The following is a 23,913-nucleotide window of genomic DNA, read 5'->3' on the forward strand; positions in this document are numbered from 1 at the left end:
AGAGACTTGATTTTAACACTCATGAAGAAGACAGGAATCTCAAATTGCATAATTTAACCAGTGATCAAAGCACAAGACCCTACCTGGTCCTGATGCTAATACGAAGTCCCCGAAACTGTGAGAGGATTTTTTTCTCTTCAATATCTTTCCTATAATTCTCTTTCTGAAATCCCCTTCCAAAAATTGTCTCCCAAAATTCTTGTCTCTAAAATTCTTTTCCCAAATTCCTTATCCAAATTCGTCTCCCCCAAAAATGAACCCCAAAGTTGTGATAAGGAGTTTTCTCCTCAAATCGGGGCACTAATTGTGCGTTCACCCGAGAAGACTCTTTGCACAACTGAGTTAACTCCAAAATTAACTTTTATTAATCTTTTATTTTATTTTGCATTCATCTTTTCATGCACATTAAGTTGAATTATTAAACAACTTTATTTAATATTCCACTTGACTTCTATTTTTAATCTTTATTACTTTTAATCCCATGCGCACTTTATGAAATTAAAATAACATTATAATTTCCTCTTATTTTATCTTTTTAATTAATTTCTTTATTTTCAACACATGCTCGCATCATGCAATCTTACAACTTTTAATAATTAATATATTTTCTTTTTAATTTATTTTAGAAACTTAATTGATAAAATATTTAATTAAATTAAATAACAATAATATTTAGCATTTATTTAAAAATGATCTCTAAATATATTATTATTGAATTAAATAAATATTATAATGTTCTAAATTATCCTTAAACTTTTATCTCCAAATTTAATTCTGTTTATTTAATTAATTTCTCAATTAATTAAATATAATCAAATATTAAAATATCATAATAATCTTCTATTAAATTAAATCATTAACTAATCGTTTTAATTAATTTCTTTTATATTTAAACTCATGCTTAGATCATGCGATCTAGAAACCTTTAATAATTTAATATCTTTTCCACTTTTAATATATTTAAGAAATTTTAATTGATAAAATATTTATTAATTCAATTTTATAATAATATTTAGCATTTATTTATAAATGAACTCTAAATATATATTATTATTAAATTAAATAAATATTATCACATTCTAAAATTATACTTAAAACTTTTATCTCCAAATTTAATTCTTTTTATTTAATTAATTTCTCAATTAATTAAATATAATCAATTATTAAAATATCATAATAATTTTCTATTAAATTAAATCATTAATTAATCCCTTTTAATTAAACTTAATTAATAGAAAATACATCAAGGACTCATAAAGCAACATACGAAATCCCATCATAGAAAAATACATACTAAATCAAACAAAAGGGTTATAATCACGAAATAACATCATTTGATGCATTCGGAGGGTACATAACTCAGATACTTGCCCTAATTATCAATTAGGACAATTGGCTAAAAGGGTTTAGGATTTGGACTTAAGAGTTTATCTCCCCTCTCTTACCATTGAGATAATGCGATAGGGTATGCTCATCCTGGCTATTCAGGGAAGTCGATACCCGGTACCTGCAACTTGCATAAAATCCATGCATGTACAGACACAATATTCTAAGCTAAACAGACAATGGTAGGAAGCGGTGCATCATGTAGATCTCGACTAGCAAGTGACTACGACTCCCTTCCTTAACCACATCAAAAACACCATACATAAAGAAAACAAACGCGCACACCATACACATGCAGTATGGGGTAAGTATCCATAAGAAAGCACATGTGATAATAAACCATCTAACTAATCATCATCGATAACTGAAAACATTGAATAATCATCATACATGCATGAAATATAAAGTACCAAGTCATCTCATCATATAATAAATTGAGTGTAAAACAACATCTGATAATGTGAAAGTAATGCTACTAAACATCAAGTATAAAACTGGCCTAAAAGAGTTTGGCAATTAAAACAAAATGTGAACTAGGGGTAGGCACTACATCCACCTCCCCTAGACTTAAGCTTACTCCTGGAAGCGTACATGAATGATAAAACTAAGGGTCTCACTGTGTGGGTCCAATGGGAACCTTTCCCCTGCAGGAGGATATGTCTCCACTGAGAACACTCTTTGGGATCTACCCATATCACCAACCGTAGGTTCTGAAGCTGCGAGTCTCTCATCCAAGGGTTGAGGTTTCCTTTGAGGACAATGAGACACCTTGTGTCCACGTTGTCTACATATGAAACACTCTCCATCGAAGCTCCTCTGAGCTTTAGGTGCACTAGACTACAAGAAACTACCCCCACTAGGATAAGGCTGAACACTCTGAGACTGTCGATCATATTGGTTGGGCTTGTTGCGATGAACCTTGTGATAGTTCCTAGCATTGGAACCATCACCACCACACTGTGCTGGAGGATAAGTACCTTCCTGCTGTTGGTTACCCCCAGAAGGAGGTTTCCTATTGCCACCTACACCTTGATTACCCAGATATGGCTGGTAACGCTGGTGGCGCTTATTACGCCATGCATTACGAGCTTGACGAGAGTTCATGCTCTTAGGTCTATGCTCAAGTCCTGCCCAAGGTGCTCTATCATGGTCATGAATAGGAGGTAGGCGATCAATGATGGTCTGCAACATTTGCCTCAGCTCAACCTCCTCAGAGACAACTTGTTGCTCTCTACAGTACCCTTCCTGATGCTCACTGACATGCTCTTCCCTATTCCCATCTTGGATAGGTTCTTCATGGATAGACTCATGGAAACTGATAGCTCTGTCTCATCCATGGCCTTCACCATGGTCTGGGCTATGGCTTATAACAGAAGATCTTGCCCCAGATATCATCCTACAATAATATCCAGATACAAGATGGTATCATAAGCATACATATATATAACTTTAAATCACTTAGAGCAATGTAATTCTGGTTTAATAATAAACCGAAAACCATATTGATCCAACATGCATCCTTCCTAACAAATATTGAAATTGATCACCTAAACTCTCTAAACAAAATCAACATAATACTCCCAAGGATAATCAAAAGCACACTACTTTAAAACATAGACAATAGGTACATGTTTTACAAACAAGCTAGTTTCAATTTCTAGTTTGACTATAATTTTGGTTTCAGTTTTGAAGTCTAAGTGTTGAAGTATGAAAAATATGCAACTAACAATTTAAGTTATGTTTTAGCTTGACTAGTTCAAGTTTTCAGTTTAAAAGAGATACACATGATAGTTTAAAATTTTCATTTTGTTCAACTAGTTCACATTAGTGGCGTTCCAACATACCCAGAGCTCCCAATGTAGAAACTTGGGCTCTGATACCAGATGTAACGCCCGGCCAAGGGATCCAAAAGAATTAACCTAAAGTTTCACTAAGTTTGCAAAACTTTTTTTTTTTTTAAAGTAAGAAAGTATAACATACACATCAAACACATAGTAGCGGAAGCAATAACATGTAATCATCAACAAACATACATCACAAGTTACACCTTAAGGATCCCAAGACGTTGAGTCACATTTAAATTTAATTAATTCTAAGTCTAACAACTACCACATACATATGAAAGAATAATCAGAAAGTCCAATGTCCATAATATACATTTGTTCTGAATGCCTCTTGGCAAATTAATTCGGAATGCTCAATCATCCACTGTACATGTCACAGGGTATGAAAGGCTTAAAAGAATATACATATATAAAGATAAAGATACATCATCCTCAGAACCATGATACAAAGTACAGTAAAATAAATGAAACTAATAACATACCTGATACATCCATACATCCATAATGATAAAACATCTATCATAAAATATAACCATCCATCATAATAATCCAAGAACATAGTGAAGGTAAATGCCAATCACGACAACTCCAGCCACGGTGACCACGGAACGGATCTCAATGGTAAGAGTAAAAGCACTACCACCCGACCACGTGGAACCTAAATGGTCCACTCCCACTGCGCTGAGGAGATAGTCTCAAGTCCCAAACAAGGTATCAAACACAAAACACAAGTACTCTCTAAGTCTGGGAAATCTTAAAAGTATACTAACTCAAAGGTTCCAACATAGAAAGACATCTAGACCCAGAGGCACCACAAAGACACGTAGGAAACCTACTATGCAAGCGGGAAAGTGTCATCGCAAAAGTCACATAGAAGTTACCCGAGCAATCCCTTAGGAATCCCGGGTCCCTAGTGATCCTGCGGCCATTAATATCCTCTCCTACTGACGAGGCATACTATGGAATGCAAGGTCGCAACCAAGCATTCTCTCTACCCCATCCTAGCCTGTACTAGCACTCAAGGCATGGGAGAGAACATACAATTATCTTATTAGGTTCATTTAAGTCAGTATTTAGGTGAGATGTTTTCACTTGTTAAAACAACTTACAATGGGTTGCTCCAGGCAGCCTCTTAGGGCCTCGATCCCCATTGCAAGCCACTTCCCGACACTACACATAGATAACCTACCCTAGGCTCATGAAATCACAAATCAAAGAATCATAATAAAATCACCTCAGTCCTATACAAGCAACTGAAAAACATCATAAAAGATAAGCTACAAAAATTACATTAGTTCTTCATGAGCAACAGATAAGCATCAAATAATAATCATATGATCACAACAGCTCTCTATCAGCAACTGAAGACATCAATGATAAATCACAAAATCCAGTGGTTCTCCAATGAGCAACCAGAAAGTATCCCAATAATAAATCACAATACTGATCAAAGACTCCAAAATGGTCAAGTCAACACATGACATCATCAAGAACATAACAAACACTTCAGTCCTCTCAATCGACCGAAAAGCAATCCAAGTATAACTGATCGATGACTCAAAAATGGTTATCAAATATAACTGATCGAGACTTGAAAATGGTTAAGTCAGGTATCTCATAAACATACACCTTAGCTTCACACAAGAAGACTGAAAGCAATAACAACTAGTAAATAAAATCATGTCATAGAGCACTCCATCACATTACCATGGTCAGGTTAAGAAAGATCGAGACCAAATCATCATAACATCACATTCACAACCCCGAGCCTCTAGTAACAACCTAAACTGGTCAATACTAGAACAACCCCCAACACCCCCAAACATAAGCAGTACAAAGAACACATAAAAAGGACAATCTGCAGTTTGGTTGAATTAGAAAACACATAGTTTGAGTTAAACAAGAGGGTTTCAGTTTCAGTGTAGAGTTCAAGTAAATAATCTCGTATTTCAAATTGGTTGATAATATACTATTGAGCCAATGTAAGGTCTCTATTCCCAGTTTCATATATATTTCAAGTAATAAGTTTTCATAGTTTACTTTACGAGTTAACTCATTCTTGTCTTAGATAAATCTTGACTAAATAATAATCATTTATTAATTATTAAAATAATAATAATTGATTATTAAATAAATAATAAAAATCTCAATTTCATTAATAATCAAATTTTTTAAATAATAACATAATTATGATATTTCTTATTAACTTAGTTAATCCCAAAACCAATTTACCTTACTAAATTAATAATAATTATTTATTTAATAATAAATAAATAATTAATTAAAAATGTCTATTAACAAAATTCTCTAATAAATAATATTCATAATCATTAATTAATTCAATAATAACAACTATGATAAACATTCATTTATTAAATAATATTTAATAAATATTAATAATGCATAAATATATATATATATATATATATATATAATTAAAATTAATATATAAAACTTTATCATAACCTAACTAATAAATCAAAACAAAATATGAACAAGCGATATTAAATCGCTACTGGCTGCTGTTGCAGCAAGGTACTACTGCGTCAGCAGTACCTGTTGTCGCAGCAGTACTGCTACCGCAGCAGTACCTACTGCGACACACGACAGTGAAAGGACAGGTGGGGGTGTGGGTCAACGACCCCCCCCCCCCCCCCCCCCACCCCCATATAAATATAAATTTTAATTAATTCCTTTTTTTTATTATTATTATTATAAAATATTTTATCATAATTATTATGTTTGCAAAATAAAATTTTTAAATAAATAAATTTATTTTATAAATTTTATACATATACTACATTTTATAACCAATTCTTTTCAAATATAAATTTATTTATTTTATGAAATTAATAATAATTTATAATTTATTAAACTATATATATATGTATATATATTTTAATTTGATCACCACATTACTCTGATAGAGGAACTATTGCCAACTATCCAAATTATAAATTTAGAATTTTGTTTTTTTTTAAATTCGAACCCTTCCTAATTCAATCGTGTCTTCTTTAAGTTAGAAGGTGAGGGTTCGTAATTAAATTTATTTTTCTTCTAAACATAATTTAACAATACCCTATCGTAGATACATAACCAAAGAACAAGAGATTCATGCAATGAAACCCAGAGACTTGATTTTAACACTCATGAAGAAGACAGGAATCTCAAATTGCATAATTTAACCAGTGATCAAAGCACAAGACCCTACCTGCTCCTGATGCTAATACGAAGTCCCCGAAACTGTGAGAGGATTTTCTTCTCTTCAATATCTTTCCTATAATTCTCTTTCTGAAATCCCCTTCCAAAAATTTTTCTACCAAAATTCTTGTCTCTAAAATTCTTTTCCCAAATTCCTTGTCCAAATTCGTCTCCCCCAAAAATGAACCCCAAAGTTGTGATAAGGAGTTTTCTCCTCAAATCGGGGCACTAATTGTGCGTTCACCCGAGAAGACTCTTTGCACAACTGAGTTAACTCCAAAATTAACTTTTATTAATCTTTTATTTTATTTTGCATTCATCTTTTCATGCACATTAAGTTGAATTATTAAACAACTTTATTTAATATTCCACTTGACTTCTATTTTTAATCTTTATTACTTTTAATCCCATGCGCACTTTATGAAATTAAAATAACATTATAATTTCCTCTTATTTTATCTTTTTAATTAATTTCTTTATTTTCAACACATACTCGAATCATGCAATCTTACAACTTTTAATAATTAATATATTTTCTTTTTAATTTATTTTAGAAACTTAATTGATAAAATATTTAATTAACTTAAATAACAATAATATTTAGCATTTATTTAAAAATGATCTCTAAATATATTATTATTGAATTAAATAAATATTATAATGTTCTAAATTATCCTTAAACTTTTATCTCCAAATTTAATTCTTTTTATTTAATTAATTTCTCAATTAATTAAATATAATCAAATATTAAAATATCATAATAATCTTCTATTAAATTAAATCATTAACTAATCGTTTTAATTAATTTCTTTTATATTTAAACTCATGCTTAGATCATGCGATCTAGAAACCTTTAATAATTTAATATCTTTTCCACTTTTAATATATTTAAGAAACTTTAATTGATAAAATATTTATTAATTCAATTTTATAATAATATTTAGCATTTATTTATAAATGAACTCTAAATATATATTATTATTAAATTAAATAAATATTATCACATTCTAAAATTATACTTAAAACTTTTATCTCCAAATTTAATTCTTTTTATTTAATTAATTTCTCAATTAATTAAATATAATCAATTATTAAAATATCATAATAATTTTATATTAAATTAAATCATTAATTAATCCCTTTTAATTAAACTTAATTAATAGAAAATACATCAAGGACTCATAAAGCAACATACGAAAACCCATCATAGAAAAATACATATTAAATCAAACAAAAGGGTTATAATCACAAAATAACATCATTTGATGCATTCGGAGGGTACATAACTCAGATACTTGCCCTAATTATCAATTAGGACAATTGGCTAAATGGGTTTAGGATTTGGACTTAAGAGTTTATCTCCCCTCTCTTACCATTGAGATAATGCGATAGGGTATGCTCATCCTGGCAATTCAGGGAAGTCGATACCCGGTACCTGCAACCTGCATAAAATCCACGCATGTACAGACACAATATTCTAAGCTAAATAGACAATGGCAAGAAGTGGTGCATCGTGTAGATCCCGACTAGCAGGTGACTACGACTCCCTTCCTTAACCACATCAGAAACACCATACATAAAGAAAACAAACACGCACACCATACACATGCAGTATGGGGTAAGTATCCATAAGAAAGCACATGTGATAATAAACCATCTAACTAATCATCATCGATAACTGAAAACATTGAATAATCATCATACATGCATGAAATATAGAGTACCAAGTCATCTCATCATATAATAAATTGAGTGTAAAACAACATCTGATAATCTGAAAATAATGCTACTAAACATCAAGTATAAAACTGGCCTAAAAGAGTTTGGCAATTAAAACAAAATGTGAACTAGGGGTAGGCACTACAATTAAGAGATGCAATTTTCTTTCTTCCTTGTCCAAGACATCAATCTTTTACCAAGAAAGAATTCTCCACCACTAGTGTTTTTCCTATCATCAATGCTTCCTTCCCAATCCGCATCAATGAACACCTTTAAGTCTAAATTGCCTCCAAGTTTGTACCAAAAGCCATAGTCTTTAGTACCTTTCAGATATCTCATGATTCTCTTGATTTCGATCATGTGGTTTTCTTTGAGATTTTGTTAGAATCTTGCCACCATACCAACTACTAATTCAATATCAAGCCTTGTATGAACTACATATTGCAATTTTTCAATCATTGATCTGTATGTGGTCTGAGCTACTTCCTTTGAGTAATCATTTTTGGAAAGCATGTATCTAGTAGACATAGGGGTTCCAACTAGTCTTGAATCTTCCATTCAAAATTTCTTTAGTATCTCCTTGATATATTTGTATTCAGTAATGTATATACCATTTTTGTTCTGCTAAATCTACAATCCAACAAAGAATTTTATCTCACCAAACATGGACATTTCAAATTCTTTTCTCATTTCTTCTAAAAATACTTTGCATTAGTCATCATTTCCAATGAATAAGGTATCATCAACAAATATTTTTGCCAACACAATCTTATTGTCTAGTCCTTCTTTGATATACAAACTACTATTATCATTTTTTTTTTGAAAGGCAATCTATATCAAGTAATTATGAAGTCTTTCATACCAAGCTCTAGGAGCTTGCTTGAGACCATAAAATGCTTTGTGTAATTTTCAAACCATGTCTTTTTTGTTAGGATCTACAAAACCTTCTGGTTGTTTAATGTAGACTTCCTCATCAAGAATTCCATTCAAGAATGCGGATTTAACATCCATTTGATATACTTTAAATCCTTTGTGTGTTGCATATGCTAGTAGAGCTCTAACACCACCTAATCTTGCAATAGGAGAAAAATTTTCACTATAATCAATACCTTCTACTTGAGAATAGTCTTTGTACACCAATATTGCTTTGTTTCTGGAAACTTTTTCATCTTCATTCAGCTTGTTTCTAAACACCCATTTTGTGCCAATTACATTTTTATCCTTGGTTCTAGGAATGAGGGTCCAAGTTTTGTTCTACTCTATTTATTCTATTTCTTCATTCATTGTTTCAACCCAACTTTCATTATCCAGAGCATCTTTAACATTTCTAGGTTCAAATTCAGCTAGTAAACATTTACCTTTTAATTTGCTTCTTGTCATTGTTCCATCAGATTTGTCTCCAATGATCTGATAAGGTACATGATGTCTTTTGACATATCTTGCTAATGCAGGTTCTTTGGATTTGGAATGATTTTTACTATTTTCATCATGAACTTCAGTATCTAGCTCAAGTTCCACTGTCTGCAACTTGGGTTCATTAGACTTGGTTCAAACTAGCTCGGTAGCTTCTAACTGTTACTCGGGTCCTTCATACTATGACTTAGGTTGCACTATCTACAACTCAATAACTATTGGAGATTTTGGGGACTTGGGGGATGAAGCTTCCTTTCTCTCAAATAGATTTGGTATGGTATCAAATTCATAGTAAAAAAAATTTTTGTAATCCTCTAGCTCTTTGTTGCTTTCTTCTTCACTCTATGCAAACTCATCAATTCTCATATGTGCACTTTCTATGATTTTATGAGTAGAAAAATTCAAGTATTTGAATGCTTTACTTTTACAAGAGTATCTTAATAATATGTCTTCATCACCCTCGATATCAAATTTTCATTTTCTAGATACTTTCAAGAGATAACATTTGCTACCAAATACTTTCAAGTAACTTACATTAGGTTTATAGCCATACCATAGTTGATAAGGAGTTTTGTTTGAATCTTTCTTCAACTTTACTCTGTTCAAGGTATGAGCTACGGTGCAGATAGCTTCCTTCTAGTATTTTATTGCAACATTTTTTTCAATCATTAGTGTTCTTGCACAATCCATGACAGATTTGTTTCTTCTTTTAGCTATACCATTTTGTTGTGGAGTACCAGGGGCTGATACTTGTCTTTTGATCCCAATTTCAATGTAGAAATTATTAAATTCATTGGAGATGAATTCACCACCTTTGGCTAACCTTAAACATTTCAATCTCTTTCCAGTTTCTTTTTCTACTCTTGCTAGATACCACTTGAATTTTTGAAAATATTTGGATTTTTCTTTTAGATACATTATAGTCATCATTCTAGAATAATCATCAACAAAAAGAATGAAAAAAAATTCTCCACTATAAAACTCTATTCCAATAGGTCACATAAATCTATATGCACAACTTCTAAGGCTTCTTCTAACTGATAGTTCTTGATTTTAAAACTAGTCTTTCTCATCTTACCAATTTGGCAATTTTTACACATACCCATATTAGGTTTCTTCAAACTAGGAATACCTCTTACTCTTTTATGTTTTCTTATCTTAACTATATTATCAAAGTTTACATGACATAATCCTTTGTGCCATAACCAATTTTCTTCTACTTGAGCAAATACACATGAACTTTCCCTAAGTTCAAGATAAAATAAATTACCTTTTGTTTTCTTACCAGATCCAACCAAATTTTCTTTACCATCCAATGGTTTGGCCTATCAATCCATGAATTCTACCTTGAATCGAATGTTATTAACTATGCCACACTTAGTAGATTATGATTTAGTCCTTCAACCTAATAAGTATTGACACATACAAGTTCCTTTGTCAAAGAAATACATCCTTTTCCTTTTATGTTACAAGGTTCATTATTTTCAAATCTCACACTACCTCCATCATAATATTCCATGTACTCAAATTTTGTTTTGTCTCCAGTCCTATGATGTGAATAACCACTACCAATAATCCATGTATCATTTTTTTTTAACATGAGAGATAAGTGTCATTTTATCTCCTTCGTCATCAAATTCATCTTTTACTACAATATATACCATTTCATCTTCATTGTTATCAGAATCTTTAGCCATAAAACAAGATTTCTTACCTTTTTCCTTGTATTTCTTGTAGTTCTTGGAATCCTTCTTGCCTTTGTGCTTATTGCTTTTCTTTTCATCTTTTTTTTCTCTTTTTGGACACCTTGTAGCAATGTGACCAACTTCTTCACAAGAAAAGTAGATCAGAGGAACTTTACCTTTGTACTTTCCTCTACCTTTGAAATACTTTCTTGCAAGTAGAGCTTCAACAACTTCAAGATCACTATCTCAGCTTTCTTCTAATTCTTCTTCTTCACTTCCTAATTGACTAGACTTTGATTTCTTTCTCTTTTTCTTGAGTGAGAGTTTAGCTTCAAATGTAGACTCAATAACTTTTGAACTAGGAACATAGTTATCAAAGTTATCTAACTCAAAAGTTGTCAATCTTCCAACTAGAGCATCCAAAGATATTTCATTCTTTAGATCACATCTCATCTCTTGAATAGAAGATACTCTAATTGTATAAATAGGAAGAAGAGTTCTAAGTACCTTTCTTACAACTATTTTTTTCTTGAACGTCTCCTCCAAATGCTTTGATTGCACTCACACTTGCTTTGTTTCTTTCCACATGTTTTGCAATGTTCTCATCTTCTTTCATTTTCATCTGATCAAAATGACTTCTAAGACTTCCAGCCTTATCTCCTCCATAAATGTATTTTAGTTTGGTCCACATTTAATGAGAAATTTTACAATATTTTACTTCATCAAATTCAGCATAACTGAGAGCAGATGCCATATCAATCATCATGATGTTATGATTCTTCTTTTCAACAATATCTTCAACTGATAATGTTCTAGTGGGAGTCTTGTGCTCAAAATCAAGATATTTACAACCTAAATCACTTATGGTATCCAAATGTAACCTCATAAGTCCTTGCCATGCTGCAAAATTATCTCTGTTCAACTTGGAAATTTCTCTTCTATAAGATATCCTGATATTTGGCTTAGGTCCTTGAAACCTTTTCTACAAGCACCAAAAGCTCTGATACCAATTGTTGGAAATATAAGAGGAGTAACTGAGAGTGGAGGGGTGAATTAGTTACCAAAAAAATAAATCCCTGATCTCTTTAGATGTCAATACAAAATAAACTCTAAAAATTGAATATTGTTGATGCTTGACAAACACACATAAAATGTTGTAACTCGATAAATACTAAATATGCTTGGTAATACTTAACATGAAAATCTTGGATGTTATCTATGATTACCATTATTTTAACTTAGATGCAAACACATGAACACAATTGACACCAGGATTTAATGTGGAAACCCAATTTGGGGAATACCAATTGCAACTAGTTATCATTTTCACTCTTTTGAAGTGAGCCCTGTTATGAGCAAACCCTATTAAAAGTTACAAAATGCATTGTTAGGTGTGACCTTGTTAAAGGATTTAATCACCTTGTTAGGAGTGGCCTTTTTAGAGATCTTTAGACAATTCAATAGAACGACCACCTTGTTAGAGATTTTACAAATAGTTGTTAAGCCAAATCTGTTATGAGATTTAGATCACTACTACAATGGTTCTGGCTTGTACTTGATCCTTCCTAATCAAATATATCTTTTCATCTTTAAAAGGATATTTTTCTTATCCTTCTGATTTTCTTTCTTGTTGCACCAGTAGATCTTCAAAATCTTCCATGCATTAACACTCTTACACACTTTCAAATTCTCAACTTGACCTTATATCATTCATATTATCAAGTTGGCTCATATACAACTTAGAATAATTAATATTCATCTCCTCAGTCATCTAGAACCAATAGATAAATCAATTAAACTCAATATGCCAAAACAAGGAAATCTTTTGTTAGTCGACCCTACTCGATAGACACTATTTCAAAAACAATTTTCTTGTATTAACTAAGTGAACTTGGTTAACACTACATATTCACGAAGATCCTTTGGTAATTGAGTGAGCTCAGTTAATACTAGTTCCATCCAACATTTCCTTCATTAACTAAATGAGCTTGATTAACACTCATGTTCTATAGAATTTCCTTTGATGCCCAAGTTAACTTGGTAGACACTACCTTTTGAACTAGGCAAACACAAGAATGCTTGATAGACACATAAAACTATCTACACTACTTGAGTGAGCTCAACATGCATTTAGTGATAATGATATGAAATTTGTGTAACATCAAAGACAATACACAATTAATCAATTGTATCCAACATACTTGATGTATTGCAATCTTTTGTGCTACTAGCTCCAAAACTTTATTCTCAAATTTCTTCTCTACTCTCTACAACAATTTCTCTTTTCCATTCAAATTTTCATTGAATTTTTGGACCACTTCTACTAGCTATGCCAAAATTGGTTGAGAAGTATCAACCTCATTGTTGAGTGCTTTTGCAAGAATGTTCTTTGCATCTTCAAGCACTTGAAATTATCTATTTCTTTCTTCTTTAAGTCTTTGATGCTTAGCATTCTTCTATAGTAGCTCTCCTACTATGTGCATTTGATCGGGATTAAGATTGGAGATAGCCTAACTCAGGATAACTATCTCCTCATCAAGATCAATGTATTCTTCCTTATCTTTTCCTTTTCTCAAAAAAATTGTACTCAGTTGAGGCTTGGTCTCAACTATCCTTGTACTTATTATTTGCATGCTAGGAATAGAAACAATAGTAGAAATAGTAGGATTGGCAGAAAAAGTAGATACTACACTTATTGAAGAAATACCTTGTGTTGCCAAACTTGATGAAGGAGAAAGTATTGTCTACTTGGTAGATGAACTACTTGTCACTTATGTTAATGAATTACTAAGCTAAATAGGTGTAAATATTGATTGAGTACTTGAACTTGCAATGTTTGAAACAACCAATTCTACAATAGCTTTCTCTAAGCTTGATGTCTTCAATGCTTTGCTCAAAGAATGAAGAAGTGAGGCTATGACTACTACTACAATCTTCTCAAGATCAGTCTCCTCAATGTTCTAAACCTTAGGGAGATCTTCCTTGGTAGCTTCCTATTCCTCTCTTTATTATCATGAATTTCCTTTTCCTTGTCATGTTCACCATCATCTTCATCCTTGTCACTAACATTAACAACAAAATAGTGAAGATTATAAGTGTTCTTCCATGTGTTGGTGACATTCCTCACCACATGTTCAATGTCATTTATTAATATAAGACAATTGTTGAATCTCAAAGTGAGCTTCTCTTCATTCTTTTTGATGGATTCTTTTACTTCTTTATCACTCAAGCTCGGGATGAGTTGTCTTAGGGTCTACTCATAAATATTTTTTTTAGTTTTCTTTGCATGCTCTCATCTTGGCTTAATTTTATCTATTAATTCATTGGGAATCTACTACACAAGTTGATCTAGAGAGTATTTCCATTTTCCTAGTTTTGATACGATCATGTATTCAACTTGTTGCTTCTCCTTTGTAGTTTTGGTTTCGTACCTCAATGATCTGAATTTTTTTATGCTAGCTCCTGAATCAATTTCTTTTTATCTTTTTTGAAAGGTGGGTGGAGGTTTTTTGAAAATTATAGCCTTTGCTTCTTTACCCAACTTCAGTTTCTTTCTAGATGTCCTCCTTGTAAACACTATAGTAGATGCCTTTGTAGGGTTTTTTTATAATAACTTTACCTTTCTTCTTTATAGGCTCTTCTTTTATGTCATCTCCTTTACCTTCAATCAATAGGAGAGTAAAGCTAGTTTTATTTCAACTTTGCTATTCTTTTCTTTCCTTTTTTGACCCCCTGAGGGAGTTTTTTTTCTAATTCAATTCTTGCTTTAGCTTCCTCATATGTGCCAAAATATGTAGCTTTTGGATAAACTAGCTCATTTAACAATGCTTCAATAATATCTTTGTTTTCATCTATATTAACCTCATAACCTAGAGGCCTGAGCCATACAATTCCTTGTCTGGCTACTTGTATATACACTTTATCACAATCAACCATAAAAAAAAATATCATTCTTGTAGTCTTCTACAAGTTTCTTATGGATTCTAAATCTATTATTCATCTTATCCTTAAATGCATTAAAATAGTTTTCCATGATACTTACATAGTTTTCTCCCATATCTCTTGTATACCCATTGATTTGATAAAGAATAGGTACATCTTTTCTCCATATAATGGTACCTTTTGATGGGAAGAAATTTTGCACAAAGAAAAATAAATAGGTTAAGAGTGAACCAAACTTACAAGGGTTATTCTATGAAGTTCTTATGATTTCTATGTTTTTCTTGAACTGATTCAACATCAATTCAACAAGGTCAAGTGACATGTTGTTCTTGACCACTTTGAATGTGAGATCCACTACTTCACATGATACATTGTTTAGATGACTAGAGTTGTATATCTTATGTGCAATTACATGTATCCCAAACTGTAACTCCATATCAGTAACACAACTGATCTTCATACCCCTTTCATCCCATTTGAAAAGGGTTTTCTTCTCCAATTCTACCTGACTTATGGTGTTAGTCATTTTACTCTTTGTTAGCATTAGAAGCCCTATGATCTGATGGATCATTTTCTGTGTTATCACAATAGGTTGATCTAACCATAACTACCCATTATGTATATGGGTGAGGATAAATCTTATCCACTTAATCTAAAAATCTCGAGGCATGTGTGGAATGTGAGTCAAACCCTTCACTTCTAGGTGTTGATACTTCGGTTTTAACACATCATTCACACATAGCTTCTTTAAAGTTTCATCCATTTCAAAGGTTCCTATATCTTGGATAGAACATAAAAAATGCAAATGAATATCATTAATCAATAGTACCTTAGCTAGGATTTGAGATTGAGCTCTACTTGGATCTAGGGTTTCATCAACAACCAAACTAAGCTTGAAATCTCGTGCTTTCCATTCAATGACTTGAACTAACATTTATAATCCTTTCTTTGTTTTACTACTAGAGGATGCCATTTCTTGGTAGGGTTTCTAAAAACATGAAAATCTTCAATAGTAATTTGCACAGATCACTCAGATGCACTAAAATCACTTTGCACAAATAGCTCTTAAAATTTTATGATAACAAATGAATTTGATTTTGCCCTTTTTATCAATTTTTTCCTTTCAATCGCCATAAATTCTTAGTACAATTTATTTCTCAATGATAGATTATCTTCCACTCGACTTGAATTAAATGCTTAGTAGGAACATTCATGACTCAGTGTCCACACAATAACTTAGTTATTCCTGACCTTTCTTGATAGGGTCTTGCAACCCAACCACACTTGGTAATGACTAGCATTTTCTATGATACTCAGCAATCCATTTTCATATTGAATGTTGATATGGGTCTTTCCTTCTAGTTGACTAGAACTGATGTAAGATATCTACTTCAAAATCCTAGTTCTAGTTCTCCTTTTGGGAAATCAAGTAGAAATGCTTGAGTCACGTAATTCATGCATAACATGTGTTTTATTGCTCGAACTTGCATTCTTAGAAGATTTTAGAATCCATTACTATCTGATCTACCTTTTGATGTTGTCAGCCTTGACTTTCTTTTCATCCTCAATTCTTCCAGTGTTCATACAGTTCTTGGCAAGATGACCAAGTTCTGTATAGATAAAACATCTTTTAGTGGTGTCTCTTATCCTTATGTAATGTTTTACACAATTCATTCCAATGTGTCCAAATTCTCCATAATAATGACATTCGCACCAAGTGTTATAGTCCCAACCAAATATAGCTCTTACAATCTATTTTGTTGGATTCAATAGCTTAGATTTGCATTTAGAAGATTTGGGCCCATGCTTCTTGCATTTGTGACATTTTCCCTCAAATTTAGGTTTCTCTTTGCATTCATTTCTCTATGACCATGCTGATTACAATTGTAACATTTTCCACTGAACTTAGCTTTGCCATTGCTCCAAAAAAAAAATGATGTATGACCTATCTTACGATAGTGATTTCAAGTAGGTCTTTGATTCTTTTGAGCTGCTTTCTTAGATGGTTCACCTACTTTTGTATATCCAATTCCTGCTTTGCCCTTTTGTCTGTTTTGGATTTTCTCATTTAGTTGATCCATGCCTGCTAGAGATTTCATCATCCTTTCATTGGTTTTCTTTTAAATGTTTAGATCATTTTACAATCTTTCATTCTTTGATCTTAAGTTCATGATTTCTTCATTTGCATTAGTAAGTTGATAAATGAAGTTTTCCTACTGAAGAGATAGATGTTGAATTTCATTGTTCTTTCCTTCTAACTCTTCTTTTATCTTGCTTTTCTCTTCCATGACTTCACACAATCTTATTGACTAAATTTCTTTCTCTCTTTTTAGTTTTCTTACTTCTTGAAGTGTGTCATTCTCTAATTGCTTCATTGGCTTCATCTAAATTATTTACTCAATGGATGTCTTCAATTATTTCTTCAATGTAGAATTTTTCATTCATCTGAATTGCAAGATCTTTTCTTCTTTTCAAGGATTGAGAGATTCACTCCTTTACTTTCTTGAGTTTCCTAATAGCCAATTCCAAATCTAGTTTTTCATTTTCAATAGCCTTATTAAGTCTAAATACCTCCATTAGCCTAGATCGTTGCTCAAGTTTTTAAACTTTTTATGTGAGAACCACAAAGCTCTGATACCAATTGTTGGAAATATCTATGATAGGATAAGTTATTGAGATGGAAGGGGTGAATCAATAACCAATTAAATTTAATCCTTAGTTACCAATCAATCCTTCATGTGTATTTTGATCTAATTGCATGCATGAGAAACTGAAAGCATTAAAACAATCATAACACTTTGACATAGAATATGGTGACCTAGAAGCCTTCCAAATAGAAAGTAAAATTGGGGTGGGGATGATACCCACAAGCTTTATTACTATAGTATAAAGTTGACCTGTTAAGGCTTACAATGATCACTTCTAATGATTTTCCTTGTTAGGAGCAATAAGGACTACTAGGTCCACCTTGTGAAAGGATTTACAAACATACAATGAAGTATGCACTTGGTAAAGAGATTCACAAAAGACTGTTAAGTCTACCTTGTGAAAGGATTTAATAGTTCCACCTATCAAGATAACTAGTGGGTGATCTCTGATTTGCAACTTGATTTTCTAAATAAAATTCCTTTGAGTGTAATAATCACCTTGCTATGATAGATAAATCTTTGTTGCTCCTTATATTGTTGTAGCCTTTTACTTTGCACTTATGCTTCTTACTACTTTGTTACATTCATTACTTCTTTTGATGTGATATAATACATTAAATATATACCAATCCAATTTACAATTCAACAAAGTTGACTACAATACAAGTTTACACAAATACATAAAGTTGGCTCAACTGTAGGAACTTGGGTTTTGAAGACTAACTCAATGAGGTTCTGATACTCGGCATGCACTATCAATACTCGACATTGTCATGCACTTGCTAGACATAGAAGCTCGATCCACACTGATCACTTCCAAGTAGTCTAAACTCAGGGGTGATCCCACAATAATGGGTTCCACTTTTTGACCAATTTTGACAATAAAATCAATATTTTTACAACAAACGTCATGTTCAAGTGACTATATGTCCAAAACTATAAATAATTTCAAGATGACATAAAGTAGTGATTTTTAGTACTCTGTTCCTACTTTGTAACCATATTTTTTAATCTAATTTTTTTTTTTTATGTCAATTTTTTTATCTCCTCTGAAAAGTGGCAGATAATAAAATTCTATATTTTTAAAGAGTGACAATTCATTTGATACACATAATTTTTTTTCTAGAAATGATAATGAAGTAATTCTTTTGGTGTTAGATTTGTAACATCAATATCCAGAGGATACATTTGGTTTGATTCATTTTGGTTGAATATTGTATGGTTTATGAAGTTTTGAAGTGACACCAATCATAATTCAAACATACGTTCTGTTTGACATAGATAATTTGAAGTCAATTTATCATAAACCTAAATTATTTATTTTGAACTACTAATTTTCCCAAGGTGTCGAAGTCGGTTGATGTTCAATCGGTAATGAACCTATAATGAGTTAAACCCATTTTTGAAAGTCTTAATGACTAAAATATGTATTACAATTATGGTCGTTGGAAAGCTTGCTTTGAGCAACACATTTGGACATTTTTTATTTTTCAGTAGGAGATCATTCCTCTGCAATTATGGGTGTCAAAAGAGCAAAAAAAAATGAAATAAGGGTTGAAATATTCTTAATTTTGAGCATTCATGCGAACATAGAGTTCATTGTGAACATATTACATATGTTTTTGTGAACGCATGTTCACGTGAACATATGAGAAAAATAATCTAGCAATCAAAAATTTAAGTTAACGTGTTCACGCAAACATGTAAAATAATTTGTGTTCATGCAAACATTAAAAAAAGGCAAATATATCAAGATCTCAAATGGAAAAATGGATTTTTTATTGCAAAATCACCATTAAAATATGTTTGCATGAACATATTAATAAGTTATTTTTGTGTGAACATACCTTATTTAAACTCAATATGTTCACGTGAACATACCTTATTAATATGTTCGCGCGAACATACATAAAATTCAATACGGGAATTTTTCATCATTTCGCGATTTCCTTCATCCCCCAAAAGTGGTACCCAGTATTGTGGATTCACCCTTAGTCTACACTAGTGATTCAATGAATACTATGAAACTTAGCATATAAATTGAATCACTTGATTCACACTACATAGCTTGATCAATGCTATTACTATGAGCTTGGTATAAATTGAATCACTTGGTTAACACTGAGTGGCTCAATCAACACTAGATTCACATCACTAAAACTATGAAATCCATAACCACTATAGAACTCAATTTGCACTGAGAAACTTAGTAAACACTAAGAAGCTCAATTTACACTAGTAATCACCAACCTAGTAGAAACTACTCTGTGCAAACTAATTACTATTCATTGAACTCGGTAGCAATTGTAGAACTCGGTAAAGCCTAAAATATTTGGTTAACACTATTAACTATACAATAAGCTTGATAGATACTTACTATCTAAATAAGTGTGGGTTTTACTAATAAACAAACTTGACTGCATGTCAACACTTGGATCCATTTTGAGGATTAAAGTCAAATTTTGGATTCATCTTGATTGTCAAATTCGTGTTTTATAACTCTTTTTCTTCTATGCACAATTGACTAATCCCTTTTGAGGAAAACCTTTCAAGATTCTAAGAAAATCATCATTCCTCCATTTATTCATCATTTAAACTCTCTTCACCTCCTCCTTTTGACTATTTTACCACCTTTCCTCTTATGTTGACCTAATTCTTATGTTTCATTACTTTCTGTCAAACTAGGGCACCTTCTCCATGCTTGGCAGTGAAAACTTGATTTTATGCCCTCTAAATCTCTTATCTTTCATCATGGACCTTACCTTATCTTGGTTTTATCATATCTATCACATTCTTTCTTTCCCTCTACCTCATTTCAATATCAATCCAGAGGGGTGGGAATAATCAATCTGCAAATTGATTCTACTATTTATCTACTTTGTGCTTTACCTGGGCAATATTTTTAACCTATCTATCTTGTATGTATTAGTACTTATCTTATCATTATGGTTTTTGATTCATCTTGATCTATCTATCTATCTTGGATATATTAGTTCCCATGTCATCATTATGGGTTACGATTTGTTCTATCTATCTATTTGTGCTTCATTCTATTATGTTTAGAATTAAATCTTTGTCAACTAGCTTGAAATCATCGTTCTTTCACTTAGTGTGTTCCTAGATTTATCACACATTAGTTGAAGAGGGGAAAATGCAATCACCCAAAAATGGCCATCTAAACCATTAGCCCCTTTTCTAAATCTATCTTATGCTTAATCAATTCTGCATATCACTTATCTTTGATCAAAACATCATTTTATTACTTTTTCGATTATAACCTATGGTTTGAACACCTTATTCTAATTATTTAATTAATAATAAGAACATGTCCATTTTTAATTAAATCAATCCCCTTTATTCTATGCATGAACATAAAATAAATTTCCTAATTTAAAAATAAAAAGAAAATTGCATTTTTGTCTACACATTGAATGCACACTTTCCAAGGAAATGGAATCTCTTTTGCCTCTTATTCTCCTCCACACATCATTTTCCTCTTAAACACATATGTTTATTTTGCCTCTTGATATTGTTGTGCACTAAATTCAACATGAGGATTATTCTCCATTGTAGATTTTACCTCTTAATCTTATTATCCTTTGCTCTCCCCACTCTCTCATATCTCATGTTTGTGCTAGTGTTATGCTGCTAGTTTGTGTACTTCCATTATCGAGCACTTGAGCGCATACTTGCACTTTGTTTAATTGCAAAATATTTTACTTTATTTTCATACTATCTTAGTTTTCATTATTGGAATTAGCTTAGAAAATCTAGCTTAACTAGGGGAATTGTAATACTCATTGGGTTAACTTATTTTACTTGCATTTACATCTAGTGTGGTTCTTATACTCTTATCCTAGTTTATCTTTGCATTATATTTTCATTTGAATCTTCAATTCTATGGTGTGCCTTTTAAGGGTCCCTTTTATTGGGTTCATTTGAGAGCCACAATTCATACTCCTTTTATTCTTGGACATCATAGAAATGAAGCTATAAGTCATCATTCAAGATTCCTAATTCATTGGATCCCTTGTATAGAATTTCATAGAAATGTGTGTGTCACATTTTACACATACACTTCTATGCCTTATTCTTTCATACAAAATTCCATCTCACCAAAAACATGTACTTGAAACACAATGATCACTTCTAGCATAATTCCTTATCATTGGACTTCAATCAATCTTCACCAAAATAACTATAATTGTCATAGATCACCACATAAAGCTATGAGTCAATAGACATAAGGTATGCAAAACTTTGAAATGTATATCCCAACTTTTATACTCGAGAATGTCATACATTGTCCTCACTTTTCTATTAAACTTCCCTTTACATGAAGAATCATAGTCTATCCAACTTATCTCTGAAACTTGTGAACGTGTGTTAATAAGAATGACAAAAAATTAAATCTAAACATCCCTTAAAGAAATAATTACAATTATTATCTAACAATTACATCATAATATAATACGAATAATTGAACAAAGTATATAAATAATTATAAAAGAAATAATTTCCAGTCACTAAATAGGAGATCATATATTATAGGCATGTCTTTTCATGCATGAAATAGATTGTTCAGAAAATATAAAAATAATTTGTGTGAAACAAAGAATCTCATACTGAAAATGATGTACCACCATAAAAAAATACAAATCCATAAATATACAATGTGAAGAGAAGGGAAATGATGCCACGTAATGCAAAATTAGTGGATAAATCAATTACACAAAATATACACTTCCAAACAAGCAAGAGGTTGTAAAGAAGAATATCACTCCAATTAGTGAGAAATGTCCTTAAGAATGTACATGAATGTGATGCAAGGAGGACGATGGATAACTAGGTCCAAAGGCACACCTAGCTACAAAAGTCACCTACAAGAGTAAACACAGTAGAAACCACAACACAAAGAACAAAAACCAATAGAGGTAGAAGAAAAAAACACTTTATTGATTCATCAAATCATCAACATACATTCCCAACTATAAGGCCTTCTGGGTTATGACCAATATTACAACTCAAACTTCAATCTTCAATGATGATCTTTGCATTCTTACTCTTCTTCTACTCTTCCTTATCTATGAATCATGCTTAAGACTCTACCCAAGACCCCTTTAAATACTTGCACGACCACAAGTTGGCCTGTTACAAATTAATAGCTAAATAAACCCTTACATTAAATGTAAAGCAAGTCATAAGTCAACTCTCAAAAAATACAAATCACAAATTTAAATATGCAAGGTCGGCCCAAACTAGAAGTAGACATAGATATCTCGGCCAAATAAAGACCAAAGCAAATACTAACACTCAGAAATGCTCGACACATACACATGCTCAGCACCAACAGGCACTTAGCACCAACATGAACTCAACAACCACAAAGAAATTGGCATCAACCATGAACTCAGCATCAAATGTGAACTCGACAAAAATAGAGAACTCAATATCAACCATGAACCCAACATTAATTGTGAACTCAGTAGTAACTACAAAAATAAACATGCAAGATAGAAATGCAACCCAGGATGCTCCTACATCAGATAACTAGGGTTGAATGAAATGATTCTCCTGAATCATGCAAGTGTTACAACCCAATATAAATCCATGTAGCATCTTCAACTGGCATGTTCTTCCACTTCACCAAAAACTCATAGTAATCCTTTCCTCTTGTGATTTTACCAACTCTCTAATTCAATACATATTCATCCTCTTCCATCTTCTTTTTAAGATAATCATCTGATACAACAACTTCATCATTTAACTCATGATACTTATATAAATAAACAACATTGAATATAGGAGCTATATCGATGTCATCAGGTAACTCAACTTCATAAGCATTACCAATATAAAATTTTATCAAGATCTTACAAGGTCCAAACTTCTTCATCTTCAACTTACTATATGTTCCACTAGGAAATCTTTCTTTCTTCAAATGAACCATCACCTCATCACCAAATTAAAAAATATGATGTCTTCTAGACTTATCAACATTCACCTTATATTTTTTATTACTTCTTTCCAACCTCAACTTCACTTCCTTATGTAAAGAATCCATAAAATCAGCAA

The 23,913-nt window shown here is 31.7% G+C and overlaps 1 pseudogene; it reads left to right on the forward strand.

The window, feature by feature from the left end:
- Positions 1-2,694: 2,694 nt before the first annotated feature.
- The window catches only part of LOC149578860 (calreticulin-1-like), a 63,402-nt pseudogene continuing 42,183 nt past the window's right edge, over positions 2,695-23,913 (forward strand).

Source organism: Cupressus sempervirens, chromosome 1 (genome assembly GCF_028749045.1).
Source record: "Cupressus sempervirens isolate cs-2001-9-10 chromosome 1, ASM2874904v1, whole genome shotgun sequence".
NCBI classification, from domain to species: Eukaryota; Viridiplantae; Streptophyta; class Pinopsida; order Cupressales; family Cupressaceae; genus Cupressus; species Cupressus sempervirens.